The 15,586-nt window shown below is 47.5% G+C and overlaps 1 non-coding gene across 1 annotated transcript; it reads left to right on the forward strand.

The window, feature by feature from the left end:
- The first annotated feature begins 15,062 nt into the window (after positions 1 to 15,062).
- Positions 15,063 to 15,135, forward strand: Trnat-cgu (transfer RNA threonine (anticodon CGU)). Its single transcript has one exon. It is a non-coding gene; the product is annotated as a tRNA-Thr (tRNA).
- Positions 15,136 to 15,586: the final 451 nt, after the last annotated feature.

The raw sequence follows: 15,586 nt of genomic DNA on the forward strand, positions 1-15,586 counted from the left end.
TTTTCAGTGTAACTAGGGAAGGAGTATAACATTTTTGTAGGCCCAGATGGATTTAGCTTAGCAAAAAGCATGCCGCCAATTTCTCCACCTATGCATCGCCCTTCTAAAACTACTTACGGCAGAACACTACGTTGCAGCAAGGCTCCTGTGGTGAAGAAACGGGATGAACATGCGCGAAATGTCGCCGCTAAAGATACAATTGCCCTTCAGATGCACCTAGTATTCAACACGGCGAGTTATAATTTTCACAGCCCAAAAAGCCAACCCGACCGCTACACCGCACGATCTGGGAGGTCCGTGATTAAATGTCGGCCATCGACCGGAACACGTTGAGCACTGTGGTGAGTGTGTAAAGTTAAGTTCAGAAAGTCATGCCATGGAGTTCTTCCCGAATTGGTCCGATGCGCGGACGCCAAGTTGACTTAACGCGATCCTTAATGCCCTGCCTGCTTTGTAGTGCGCTGCTCATCTGGCCCCACAGCAGCATCTAAACTGGCAAACCTATGTGGGTAAAGGACCTCGTTAACATTGGCTACACCTCGAACTCAAACTAGTCTTGTTTACCTCACCTCAACCTTAACCTCACCGTGGAGGTTGATGTCAAGGCAGGCAGCCTGACTTGGCCACTACTTAAACACAAGTTAGAATCATGTAAACTTCATCTCACCTCCAACTACTCCTGTACCTACACCTCTGCTCACCCTCAAGTCCATAAATCAACTGGCTTCACTAATTTACAGTTCGTTCGAATTTCTAGTAGGTCATCCTAAGCATGCGCACATGTGAAACCGACATCCTACCTAATTGGCCGTGGGTAACATTTACCGCGAAGCATATTACCAGTGGCCCTTTAAACGTATTAGAGAAACATTTTTGTTTTACCGTCTTGCTGTGTGGTGTACACCAGGCGGCAAAATAAGCCGGGGCACACGAGCGCGTGGCAAGATGCATCGCCGCGTCATCTGATGTTGCACTTCTGGTGTCGAGATATCGATGTGCGCGTGCGCGTCCAACCACGCTCGTTGTCCTGTCTTTTTCTTCGCTTCAAGCGGCAAAGCTGATAACATTCAGCGTTTGGCGATAGAGGTCACTTGTCCTTGCTAACACGCCTCGCTCGCACACGCTTCGGCGGCGTAAGGTGAGGGGGAAGTGTGCATTGCTCGCTCTGCCCCAAAACGACAGGTGACATATCTTGCCCATCTCGGTGGCGGACTTGTGCCACGCATATTCCATCGCGTCTTTGAATTTTTTGCCTAAAACATGCAGTTGATTGGTAACCAAAAATGCGCGCACCAAAACGAGGAGTAATAGAGGTGAGAAATAGTTTATTTGAATAAAGTGTGACGAAAGGTCACCTTGCACACGTACTCAAACCGGTACTAACGGGGAAAAAACGCGAGAAGAAATCGGCGGGGTCATGGGTTTGACAAAAAAGAACAGAAATAGGAAACATTTTCATACGCGTTCAAGTGGTTGACACAGACAAAGACCGTCAAGCAAACGTAATCGCCTTTAAAACTAACGTATCAAGATCTCGTTGCAATGCATCTTTCGTCGGAGCCGGGCAGATAGAGCAAAATGCGCTTCACCCTCGCCGTCCGCCGCCAAAGCGTGTGCCAGCGAGATGTCCTCAGCACAAAAAGTGGCCCCTAGCGCCATATATAGAGTTTCTTACTATATACACTACACAGGAATCTGGCGCTAGCGTCTATGCGTCTTACATCAATGCCGCGTGTGTCGTCATGCATATGCCGCCATTATACCGTGGGCTCGCCTTAGTTTTATCACTGGGTTGGATTGGAACGTTTCAGTGGCCGTATATTCGAGCACAGTGCCACCAATAGGCAAAGAATGGTGTGTTATTATATACGTGGAAAATAAAACGGGCTGTTTTAAAGCTAAGGAAAAAGGAAGTAAGGCACATTTTTGCCGCATCGGTTGTGCCTACTATTCTGCAGACCAAGTTGGTAGTTAACAACAATGTTAATATTTTCGGGGAAACTTATGAGAGAGCTATTATATTAATTTAACTATTATTTCAAATAATAACTTGTTTGGAACGAAAATGAGACGCCGACCAGTCCAAACAAAACGTACTGACGTTTCGGCTTCCAGCACGGAAGCCTTGTTCACAATAAATGCATCACCAGAAGTGGATCGTTTAAATGGGCTTGAGTAATCGCTGCCAAGAGCGTGCGTAGATCGGGTTTAGATTTCCGTCGTTACGATTGACTGTGTTAGATGTGGTATGAATGATTAGTGATTCCAGATGTAGCCGTGATGCTGTCACTTTTAAAGCAAAGCTTTTTACCTCTACCCCCCAAGGGTTCTTTCGCGACCGTTGGTGTCACCAGAAAACTCCAGCGAACAAATAAAAGAATTTACTGGCACCGCCGGGAATCGAACCTGGAACTATTAGACTAACAAAGCGAGAGCCCGTTGTCTTACCGATTTAGCTACGAGCACACGCGATGATTGGGAAGACAGGTGGTGTACTCACCAAGCACATCTACGGGTTTACCCCCTGCGTTCTCGCTGAATGCCACGTGAAAGCATCACGCGACCACTCACTCCCGTCTAGCAGCCCTGTGCGCACCTTGCTCATGTGCTAAGAGTTACAAAAATTAAAGGAAGCTCACGCCAATGCAGGGAATCTCACTTCTAGTACGCCAATGTGCTAAAGCCTGTGGCCTCCAGTGTTCACATAAACAATCATAGCTCCTTGTCGTCCACTCTCACGCCAAACCAAGGAATACATTCAATACTCCTTCAATTCAATACATTCAATACTCCTGGGCATCAAGGAATACTCCTTGATGCCCAGGCTATTACTCCAAGCCCCAGCATCAAGATCCTAGGCCTACAACTCGAGGCTAACACCAAAAGTGACGTCTCCTTGCAGCGCCTCAAAAACAGCATTAATCAAATCATACACATGATCAGGCGAGTTGCCACCAAGAAGCGAGGCCTAACGGAATCCGGTACCTTTCGATTAATTGAAGCTTTTATCCTCTCGAGAATTACTTACGTCAACCCCCTGTCTTCTTCTCGACAAGGAAGACATAGAGATGCTTTATATAATGATTAGAAATGCGGTTGAACAGGCCATCGGTCTTCTCATGAGTGCGTCCACACAGAGGCTGCTTAGCACGGGGCTCCACAACACGGTGGAAGAGCTGATAGAAGGCCATCTTTCTCACCAGAAGGTCCGACTCAGAACTGTGATGGGTAACCGCATGTTTCACCAGATTGGCTGGGCAGCCCAGAATATCACTACGCTTGACGTACTCCCAGACTCTTGGTGACTAAAACTAAAGATGCTCCTTTGCTTAGAAATATGAACCCCTCACATGACGAGGGTCACCGAAAAGCACGGGCTCAAGCGCTAAACACCACCCTCGGTGGGGATCATGCAGGTATCTACACAGACGCCTCCAAACATCGAGGGCAGCAATACGCAATCATCTTGGCTACCTCCAGAACCAACCTCCTCGCGTGTACCTCGCTTAGAACCCAAGAAATGACGGCAGCAGAAGAGGCAGCCATCACCTTGGCTCTCGCTCAACCATGGGTTCGGAGGGTAGTCATAGATTCCCAGCAAGCCTACTGGAATTACCAGTAGGGTTGGGTGTCCTGACCTGCACTGCGCGTGCTAAAAACCACCACCAAACGGTTCCACTCAGCTCATCTCGACACCCCGTCACGCTTCAATGGAGGGCAACAAATACGCCCACCCAACAAGCCTGCGATTTACCTCCCGTGCTATGGAGCTGCACGAGGACAGTCACCCGCTTGTAACGTTCAGGAAGATAACCCAGCATTACTGCCTTCTGAGACAGACCGTACCTTCGCCTTACCCTGGCCTTTCCAGAGAACAACAAACTACCCTACGGCTCATACAATCCGGGCTCCTTCCCACAGCCGACGTGTCTTCACTTAATGTATCCGAATCGCTACGACGCCAAATGCAAATTTTGCTCAGAAGTAGGAACACTGCGCCCCGTAATCGGGGTGTGCGACTTTAGCCCTGAGCACCCTCCTCTCTTTCCGTCAACTACCAAACAAGAGCAATGGGAGGTGCTGCTGTCCAGGCCCTCTCTACCTACCCAGCTTCAGCGGGTGGACAGAACACAGACCGCGCGGACAGCATATGGGCCCCACAGAAGAAGGAATCACTCCCAAGGGCTGCATTCTGGGCCGTTCAGAAATCTGAACAGAAGTATTTCTTCCTTCTCCTCCTTCTCTGCCGCAAATCTCGTCGCCTCCGTCCGCGGCGCAGAGACGCAGAAGACAGATCGTCTAACACCGGGTTGAAGGTTACTTTAATTTTATAAAAAAAGTTTCCACTCTTGTGATACACCAATACAACTCAACCAAACACCATTCATGTTTCATGCATTGATTTAAACTTAACAAGAATATCTCTTTGAAGTAATAAATGGTGTGGTTAAGTGCGTTTCACTTCTCTCTGGTTTTGCTATTTGTAGAGCGATGTGAGTGAATTTAAGTGACGTCGCATAGGTAATCGTTATGGGTGCCGTTTACAGCTTTGCTTTCCAACCACATTCACAGGGTGGATTGGCGCGATTTTTTTCTGTTGCGACGATTCTTGCATTGTCCCAATCAATCTTGTGGTCATTCACGACGGCGTGTTCGGCTAAAGCATTGTTATGGACGCTCTTATTCTTTACGTCACGTGCGTGCTGCTGCAGTCGGTTCTTATAATTCCCTGATTCCCCGATATACACGCCGCTGCAGTCTGCACAAGGTATCTCGTATACCACACCGGCGAAACGCTCCTTCGGCAAGCGGTCCTTGACTCTCACGAGCTCATGGCACATCTTTTTGGCTGGAACGTGGACCACCTGCACGTCATATTCCCGTAGCACACGTGCCAAACATTCACTTGTTCCTGGAAGGTAGGGTACAGGAGCTCGCTTCATCGGGGCAGGAGGTGCGTCCAATTGTCCTCGTCGGGTCAGTTGGCGTTCCGTTGCGCTTATAAAGTGTCTCAGGTAACCGCAGCTAGCCACGTCGTCCCGTACCTTTGCCGTGTCCACACCGAATCCTCGGGCTTCGAGCACAATCTTTTCGCATGCTGTAGTAGCGTGCTAACAGCCCTCTTGTGGTAAGCGGGGTGCATGGAGACGAAGTTCAGGTAGCGGACTGTGTGCGTTTCCTTGCGGTACACGCTGAAACTTAGCCTCTGGCCCTGCCGAGACAGGAGGACGTCTAGGAAGGGAAGTTTGCCATCGGCCTCCTCTTCTAACGTGAACTGAATGGCACGTTCCATACTGTTGAGGTGGGCCAGCAAGCTATTCGCCGCGTCTTTCTGAACGACGCAAAAACAATCGTCGACGTAACGCAAGAACACTTTTTGGTAAGGGGCAAAGGAGGCTAGCGCCCGTGCTTCCAGCGCTTCCATGGTCAGGTTCGCCGCCGTGACCGAAATAGCGGCACGCATTGGAGTCCCCTGCTTTTGCTTGTAGAAATGGCCCATAAAGACGAAGTACGTATTGTTCAAACAAAAATCTAGAAGCCTGCGTAGAAGGCTAATGTACCCTCCCGGCCAGACGGGATTCCGTCATGCTCTCGACTTCAATAACTTGTTTGAAGAGCTTGGAAATGTTTTTGAGCGTGCCTCAGAGTACGCCGCCTTCATGGCAAACCGGTGCACCGACCGTCAGCTACAGTTAAACAAACCTTGTTTCTGAGCGAGTTGGTTCATACATGAAGAAAAAGAAAAACGTGGCGCTAAACAGTCGTTGACGAAGACATGATAGGATGGATGCAGGCGCCCGTATCTGCCGTATCTAATCTTCGTCGAAGTACGTTTGGTTTCTTTTTTTTTCGTCAGGCACAACTTTCACGGCGGCATATTACCCGCTCAGTCATACGTTCCTTCGACTACGGCATGACGATCGTTAGGTGCGATCCCTCACTGCCTGCTCTTTCACCAAACACGCAGTTGCCACGGTTCACGGCTACCACAGAACAGGGAGGATTTCGGCTACCCCGTAGCTCGTAGGCGTGTCAATGCATAGTGAAGAAAGCAAATACCAAAAAGCCGCTTAAGAATCCATTTGTCCTGCCAAGTCCAAACCAGAAGCTGGGGTCCTCCCATAACCCCCTACGATGACATGGATTCCTAGGTGCAGTTTCCTCTCTAGTATACTTACTAAGAAACTCTATGCCTAGAGCCAAACGCTCAATGTGATCAGCTTTGTCGCTTGAAGCCACGGAAAAGATAGGGTAGTATACGGGGGTCGGACGCGCACGCTCACAGCGGTGTCTCGGCACCAGAAGTTCGACGTCAGATGGCGGGGTAATGCATTTGGCCACGCGTTCGCGTGCCCCGGCTTATTTTGTGGCCGGGTGTACATTTCTACGCAAGCTACCTGGGTGCGACGCTTACGCGGGAGAACCAACAGCCATATTATCGAACATGTTTGGTGCAGCATACTCCCAGCATGGAAGCAGTGTTACGCCTTCTGCAGATCAAGGACCGTTTAAATCCAAGGCAATTGCCCACCCCTTTTTCCCTCGCCAAGTAATTCCAGAACTAAAGGAACCTTACAGCACTACCGATAAACGCTTTTACTCATTGCTTCGTGCGTGTAAACCCTTCGAAAGGTATAGTTATCGCCAGCACCAAGCGGCAGTGCGGGATTTGCTCGTCGCATCAGGTACACCTTCAAGTTTCTGCTTTGGTTTCGTTGCGATTTTCTTTAAAGTTGCTATCGAATGCGTTTATTGCTGCAGCTAAAAGGAAACCGGCCAATAGCTACGGTATCGCTAGAATGACGAAATTAATTCCCTCGGGCGTTTAAAGAGAAAATAAATGAAATGAATGGAATTCTAGCGCGAAAATATAGCCCAGACCGAGAAAGAGAGAAAAAACTTGATCAACACCCTAAAAAATGCCCGTGGATCTGCTTTGCCGCAATGCACATGAATGAGCAATCGCGGCATCCAAGGGGACAAATTTGGCAAATAAAGATGCTGAACATACGATTTGACTCAGAAATGGGATCTGCGCAGTGGCATCACGCAATGCAAGCATGACTATTCGCATTGCCGTATGTCGCAACGCAGAAAACATTTCTCGAGCCAAATCTTATGCTAAGCGTCCGTCATTGCCGTATTTTACCGCTCATATAGAGTGATCTTTTTTGGGCATACTGATTAAGTATATTCACAGATTTTTTTTAGAATGAAGTCTCTACGTTGCCTGATGGGTGTAGAGCAGTGACATTTTGCGGGGGCTTTGTGACCCCCTTATCTAAGTACTGTCTACACTTGTTGACGACGTTCTGGAAGCAGTTAAGATATTTAAAAACGGTGCATAACGTTTGACAGAGTAGTTTTTGAAAAAAAGTGACTTTTTTGTGCGTGGTTTGAAACTGCCCATTAAACGCTTTGTCATTTTTTTCTAGACTGGATTACTAGTATAATATACTATTTTCCTTTATGTATGGAGAGTGGGTTTCCAAATATCCAGCCATAATATTTCAGCCATCGATTACTACCGGCTCTTTTCCCATCCCCTGGAAGCGTGGCAAAATCTTTCCCATACACAAAGGAGGCCCAACAGCAGACGCCAGTAACTACCGACTATATAGTAGCGAAGCATTTAATTAAGTATCTATATCATCCTAAACTGTAATACCACAGCCAGCATAAATTCATAAAGAAACTTTTCAGGACAACCCAACGTACCGAGATTGTACATGGCCTGTCTCAAACCATACATTCGCGTTGCCAAATTGACATAGTGTTCCTAGACTTTGCGAAGGCATTTGATAAAGTTTTCATGCGAAATTATTACATAAAATACAAGCTACATTTAAAAATCCCACAACTGCAATATGTTTCAACCCGCAGTGGTGGCTCAGTGGCTAAAGCGTTGTGCTGCTGAGCACGGGGTCGCGGGCTCGATTCCCAGCCGCGGCGGCCGCATTTCTGATGGAGGCGAAAAGCAAAAACGTCCGTGAGTACGAGATTTCGGCACGCATTAAAGATCCCCAGGTGGTCAAAATTAATCCAGAGTCCTCCATTACGGCGTGCCTTTGCGCCTGCGTTGCATCGGCGCGTTAAACCCTACAATCAATCAAGCAATATTGCTCACGTCTTACCTTCAAATGAGAGAAGTATGTTCAAATCGGAAACTGTCAGTCTGCAAACCCACCTGTACTGTCTGGAGTACCTCAGGGTACGGTACTAGAACCACTGTTATTTCTCTTATTTCTCTATTGTGTCTATGACGGCGTAGTGCAAATTTGTTAGTTGATCCTTCGTTACTTTCACATGTATGTTGAAGTTCGTTACCGTATGGCTTTATGATTCAAGGCTTCTATGCAACTGAGTTGCATCCATGTTTTCCTCCTGTTGTTTTTATTGCCACTCCTGTAAAAGCCCAAACAGGGCTGACAGTATGAATAAACGCACGAATGAGAGAAATGAATGAATACTTGCCAGCACTGCCTATAACGTGTACTAGTGGTGCTCCAAAACAGTTACAAAAACAGGAGTTGCCTAATTAAATCTACGCCGAAAAAAAACTAACTTACCGACGTTTGCGATAGCGCTGAGGAACCCCCGTAATTGTTCTGGTTCTTTCCAGATAACTAGCTTTCAATGCGCTTCAGTTCGAAAGAGAGTCCTTTATTGCCCGGTTGCTGTATGGACTAAACGTTTGGAATATGCTACCCATGTATTTGAATTTTAACTATTTTGTTTATCTAAAAACATGGCTTAAGTAGAATGTTCCCGGAATAGGGCTCCAATTTAATGCGGTTTCACTACATTCGAATGCCAGTCTAACTGAATGGTTTATCGGCAATTTATCTAATGCATATAATCGTTCATAGACACTTCAACTGTTCATTCCCCATCCCCGCGCAACTAAATACGAGTTGTTTGTTCGTGCAGCGAAGGGAAAGTAGAACGAAGCTTCATTCAGGAAACAGTATAAACATACGAATCACGGCATTTTTTTTTGTCGTTGATGTAGCCACAGTAGCATTTAGAGATAAAAAGTGCCTTGCATACCCGTGGAGGAAAATACCAAGCAAAAATTTTGTTAGCTGCGTAGAGAAATTTATATCACCCAGCTTTAGACCATAGGGGGGTGTCATAAAAGTGGGTTGAGGGGTTGTTTTAACCCGTGCAAAAAAAGTTTTGAGACACTTTCTCTACCCACTGTGGTTGACAAACGATTCCGCAGTGCCAATGTGATCCGCAGGTGACACCGCACGCTTCTAAATTGTTTGCTTGATTTGTTCGAGAACAGCCGCCCGCATAATAGTTTAACTGAAATTCAAAACAGCTCAAAATGACCGGACAAGAAACGACGACACGCGGCGCTGTGTGTCGTCGTGTGTCGTGGTGAAGCGCCGTGTGTCGTCGTTTCTTGTCCCGTCTTTTTGCGCCGTTTTGAATTTCAGTTAGTATGCACCAACTAGCCCAAACCACCGTTATAATAGTTTAGCCTGGTAGAGTCCTTTTAAAATAAAATACGCAGCTATGCGTGCCACGACGGTCAACGAGAGAAAGAAGTAGTACGAAATTTACGCATAACTCTTGATCCAGACATCGTACCGAAATTCTGGGAGTCTTGTTTTAGAAACATAAATGGCGTTCGATGCAGGCTTCTTTTTTTCGTGTACGATAACGATCGTGTTATGGTAGTGTCTACGGTTGTAAACAACCGCGCCATATTGAACTTAATTTGAACTTCAGCTCCAACCTCTACGCCCCTCCCCCCTCAATGAGCCTCACCTCTCTATTTTAATGCGGGGATCATAACCACTCAGCCGCAGGTTTCTTTATTGAACGGGTGCAAACACTATATGCAATAAATCAGAGAAATGAAAGGGAGCTGCGCCACAGAAATTGTAAGTATTGCGAAACGAAAGCTGCACCATGTTGAAACACCAGCCAGATTCAATTTCATTTCATTTATTGCATCTTTAAAGGCCCGAAGGCATTACATTCAATAATTCAGTCAACAGGTATACGTCGTACGTGGTTACAACAATGTATTCCTGTACATCGCAGAAAAATTCCTCGGGGCACTTAAGTCTGCTTACGTACTTTGAAGGCCAAAGCTTACGTACTTGAAGGCCACAAGTACTCAAAAGAAGCATAACTGCAAGCCGGCCTAGTTGGGATTGATGTATCTTGACAAACAGCTAAGATAAACGGGGGAAAGAAAGGAAACCCGGACAGGCGCTTCCAACAAATTAAATTTAATCGATAAAACAGACTTTTGACACCACACAGCGCTGTGTACAACAATGCAAGAAACATTTCTACGGCGGATACATCAAAATTTGTTTATTCTCAGTAATTTCATAAGCCCGAGGACAGCAATGATATCTCCCTATCTGACAATGCTAAGGATGGGTGCTTTACACAGTCTTGATTGCGATGGAGGATGTGCAAAGACTCTATACAATCTCTCTTGATGTCTTATTAGGATGCTTCAACAGGAGACAGTCTTATCAAGGAAGGGTGTGGCTCCACACTCCTTGCAATGCAGAATTGTTTCTTGGATTGTTGTGCACAGCGTGGTGGGGGGGGGGGGGGGAGGGTATGAAAATCCCGGGCCATCTCCACTAACGTGAAACACGAGGAGGGGCGAAGCATGCAGTGTATAAGTGTATTTGTGGTGCCTTGGCGTTTTTGCAAATGGAGATAAAACCGTTGGGGGGTAGAGGTATACAGCTTCGATGTAAAAGTCTGTTGTCTTTGAAGCACGAAGCTGTCTAGCACGAGGCATAGACGAGTGTCCCGGTGTTTTTTTATTACGCGTAACGAAGCGCTCCAGCGCGAGGCGTAAACGAGTGTCCCGATGTTTTAGTACCGTGACTACATCAGACGAACGACGATTACGACCACGACGACGACAGGAGACGCCAACACCCCCAGCTCCTTAGGGGCTTCGCCCCTTAGTCTGTTTTATCGATTAAAATTTCAGTTGTTAGAAGCGCTTGTCCGTGTTTCCTTTCTGGTCCCGGCTTGTGTGCGCTGTTGTGCAAGATACTCAAAGGAGAAGCACGCCTGTAAGAACAAAAGGGCGCGTCAACAACTTACTTCAAATAGCCCCGAGAGACCTGTATAGACCAGAGCTAGTAGAAAACATGAAAAACGAACAGCCTTAATCAGCAAATCCACGATTAACCGCTCAGGGTAGAAAAAATCCCCCCACCTCCCCGAAGGGGATCGTGCGGAAATGCGAATGCATTGGGTGCACCGATAAGTGCGGTGCGAGTAATTCTTATTAATGTCGTACTTAATGAAGAGAGATGAGAGTGTGAGTCCTTTAAACGATGATGACGTTGAAGCAACTGCAGTGACGTCACCGCCAGCGGGAGGTGTAATGCTCAGGTTGCATTGTGTTACACTTCGTGCTTGCGGTATCGTTGCCGCGAGGGATTCGACTTCACCGACTTCCATCGCTATCAAGGCGCCAGGCGCGCGCTCCACTGCATTATATAGATTCCGAGCGCAGCGAGCGGAGAGAGGGTACACGGAGAAGAGAGAGAGCCCGCCGAGCTCCGCGATGCGAGCGCCGCGGGTCCGCCGCGCCGAGACGACGATGACGACGACGAAGGCAGAACTACGAGGCGCGCGCTCACGTGCGCTCGCGCTGGAGGAATGCAGGCGCACGCCGACGGAGCACGACAACCACCGACTAAGAAATGCATTCGCATTTAAAAATGGCTGCGGCTTAGCTCAGCTAACTCTGGATATGCAAAGCGAAAGCTTAGTTTAGCCTGGTTAAGACCTGGTTTCATTTGGTTACCCTTTGATTTAGCTGTCGTTACTATATTTAGATTTACACTTATCGTTAAGCCAGGTGTGGCGGCCGTCCCTACATAGGTAGCTAGACAGGACTGTGATTAGGATTGGGTAGACACGGCATGGAATTCCTGGCTCTCTCCAGTGAAGCAGCCCTCCGGGCGATATCCGCAGGGTGGTCAGACGCCATTTGCGGACGACGGCTCAAAGCCCACCGCTCCCACGCAACGCTCAGAGAAGACCGCCCAGCCTCGCTCTCATCCATGGCCAAGCTGAGCACTGACTAGGTGAGCGCGGCGCTTCTCCTAGCCAGGCACGCATCCAGTCACGCGGTCAGGCGGCGACCCAGCTGCGTAGAGCGCATGCGCCAAGCAGGCGGCGGCGGTGGCAAGCGCACACGGCGGCCACGGAACTCGGCGCGGCAAGTCACGTGATGCGTTGCCAAGGCTGCGGTGCAGCTGCGGTCAATGAAGGTCAAATTGCTGGCGACAGCAAAATACGGCTCGACTTGGCTAGTAAAGCTTTGCTTTAAAAGAAATGTTCTTTATCATCGTCGTCACCATCATCATATCTACGCCCACTGCAGGGCGAAGGCCTCTCCCATAGATCTCCAATTATCCCGGTCCTGTGCTAACTGCGACCACTTTATCCCCAAAAACCTCTTGATCTCATCTGCCCATCTAACCTTCTGCCGCCCCCTGCCAGGCTTGCCTTCTCTAGGGATCCACTCTGTTACACTTAATGACCAACAGTTATCTTGCCTTCGCATCCCATGTCCTGCCCACATTCACTTCTTTTTCTTAATTTCTACTCATATGTCCTTAACACACGTTTGTTCCTTGACCCGCTCCGCTCTCTTCTTGTCCCTTAAAGGGGCCATGCAGACAAAATAGAAGACTGTTTTATTCGAAAGATTTCGTGTTTTATAGAGCCCCCGCGCTTGCACGGCAGAAAATGATGCCGTATTCACTGAGAAATTAATCAATATAGGTTAAAATATTCATTCTCCCGCCAAATCGCGTTTTCGTGACGTCTGCAGTGAGGTCATAGGTGCACGTATTCAAACGAACTTCCCCTGCGTCATTCAGCTGTGCAGCCTTGCTTGCCATCAGTCGTCCCAGATTGCGCTACGATTCTCATCCACGGACTACTGTTCGCCGTTGCTTTGTTTTTGACGGTTTTTGCACCTAGATTTTTTGTTACTGTATAAAGTAATCGTTTCGTGAAACGTAAGGTATCCTCGACAAAGAGGGCCACGTAAGACAACGTCGCTTACGCCAATCAGCCAGTGTCGTATAAGAAAACTCCAAAGTGTCTGAGTGCTGTGCAGCTAAAACAAGCATAGTGCGCCCAGTACCAACAACACTGCGCATCGGTACTTCTATGCTTACGTGTATTTTGGTAAATTTCATTGATTACCGCACCATTATTACTGCTGTAAAATGAATATGCATTACATTTAAGCACAAATAGCTCGTTCAGCAAGCTTATAAGCGGTGCCTAATTTGCGTTTGCTTTTGCCGGCTTCAGCCAATCGCACGGCTGTGGTTATTAAGTCTTATGTTTTAGTGTGGGAAATTACCTAGTGAGTGGCATGGTCGTTCTCTTTTTTCCTAATTATATCGCTTATTTGAGCGAAGTTTACGTTAAAAGTGCTGTCAGTACGATTCTAACGAGGCCTTCTTTCGAATGACCCTGACTTGTGTTTTGTTTGCATGGCCTCTTTAATTAAGATGTACTCGAGTATATAACCGCAACGAATCGGGCTCCCCTTTTTTTATAACTCCTATCCAACCTGGGGTTTTTTCGCGCATGCACATGGGGTCTGGCTGGAGATTTCTGCGTACACTGGACCACCGGATTTTTCATTTGCATATATATATATATATATATATATATATATATATATATATATATATATATATATATATATATATATATATATATATATATATATATATATATATATATATATATATACAGAAAGAAATGCGGGCAGTCTACAACATCAAAGAAGGCATAGGGGAGTGGTTGGACTATATATATATATATATATTTTTTTTTACCGTTAGTGAAATTATGTTTTTTTTTCATATTCATTGAAGCGAGAAAGAAAGAAAGAAAGAAAAACACGCGCCCAGAGTGGGGACCGAACCCACGCCTTTCGATATGCCTTCTTTGATGTTGTAGACTGCCCGCATTTCTTTCTGTATTTCCTAACGAGCCCCTCATTTCCTAACCTATATATATATATATATATATATATATTGACCGGGCATTCGGGTGGGGGAGTTGACGAACACGCTACATTGACGCCACGGCGGCTCCAAGACTCGAACTGACTGCGAGTGTGCCTAGTGCTTGCGTCGTCGGCAAAGCCGCGGAGCAGAAAATGGGGAGTCGTTGCACGTGACGGAATGTTAGGAGAAAAGGTGCACCACAGCCTCGAAGAACCCTGCTTTCGGCGAATCTGCGCCGCGAAGTGCCGCCAGTCTGCCAGTCGAGGCGATTCATGGCGTGTCCAGGGATTGACACTACTTCTAGCTGAATGTACTGCCAATCCCTGCGCCCGCTAAGCTCGGTCGACCTCTTCTATGCCGACAAGGCCGGTGTTCAGGAGGCGATGAATGCAGCAAGGAGAGCCTAAAGACGAAAAACAAGAACGAAGAAAGAGACTTCTTTATAGCTACGACGTAGCAGCACAGAAGAATTTAGTAAGTATCGCCATGGGAAGCCAGTATGCTTTCATTTAAGTGCTCCGGGTAATCCTTCAATATATCGGGTTTGCGAGGTTATTTCAGGGTCACAAGGACAAAAAATAAAAATAAAAGGGCACCTTGGATACGGTGTATAAGGTTCGTATGTGCGCCGTGAACATTGCTTTGGCATTATCTAGCAATTTCTGGAGGCTGGATCGTTCCACACCAACCGCAATCGAAGCCGTACTGATGGGGTTCACCGGTGTACGGCCGGCTAAAAAACCAAACTTACGACTATGAGGCAACGCCTAGCAGATGCCACTGCCTAAATGTGCGTGTGTATAACGACCACTGTCGGGCGCAGTCTAGCGCACCCCCCCCCCCCCCCCCACACACAGATATATATATATATATATATTCAACCCTGGTCCGGCCCGGGGGTTAAAAAGAAGGTCCCCTTCACCTCGAGTAGTCCGAGTGGCGCTGGCTACCACCCCCAAGCGCAGGAAAACAAAATACGGTAACATAAATTCCCGAGAAGGTGGAGGGGAAACAGCCCCGCCGGTAGCGTAGTGGTCATCGCACCAGACGCGTATTCTGGAGGTCGTGGCTTCGGATCCCACCCGGCGGGCATTTTTTCTCCACTTTCTTTCTTTCTTTTAATGTTTTTTATCTGTTTGAATGACCTACCGCATCCTCCCCCTTTGCTTTCCTTGGCATTCTTGACTGGCAATCCTTATTTCTGTCTTAATTCAACGGGCCCTTCATTTCCCATTCTGATTCGCTACATGCATGACGGCAGTACCGTCCAACATGCCCGACTCGGCGGCAGTGGATGCAGATCAGCTTGTTCCCGGGTGTCCATTCCGAAAGTTAGCTGCTACGGTAGGTTGATGGCTGTTACTCATTTCGGACGGCATAGGCCGAGGAAACAGAGGCGCGGTAACGCTTGGACAACTCACAGCGCAAACAGGCTGGAAGGCGAGCTTGGCGACTTACTCCCGTGCGATAGCTTGGATCAGAGGGATGGACGGCAGGCTAGTTTCAGGCTGGACAAGCGTTGCTGGGGCCATGGCCTCGAG

The sequence above is a fragment of the Haemaphysalis longicornis genome, unplaced genomic scaffold (assembly GCF_048455015.1).
Source record: "Haemaphysalis longicornis isolate Haplotype H1 unplaced genomic scaffold, Haemaphysalis longicornis Haplotype H1 scaffold_1, whole genome shotgun sequence".
Classification (NCBI taxonomy): Eukaryota; Metazoa; Arthropoda; class Arachnida; order Ixodida; family Ixodidae; genus Haemaphysalis; species Haemaphysalis longicornis.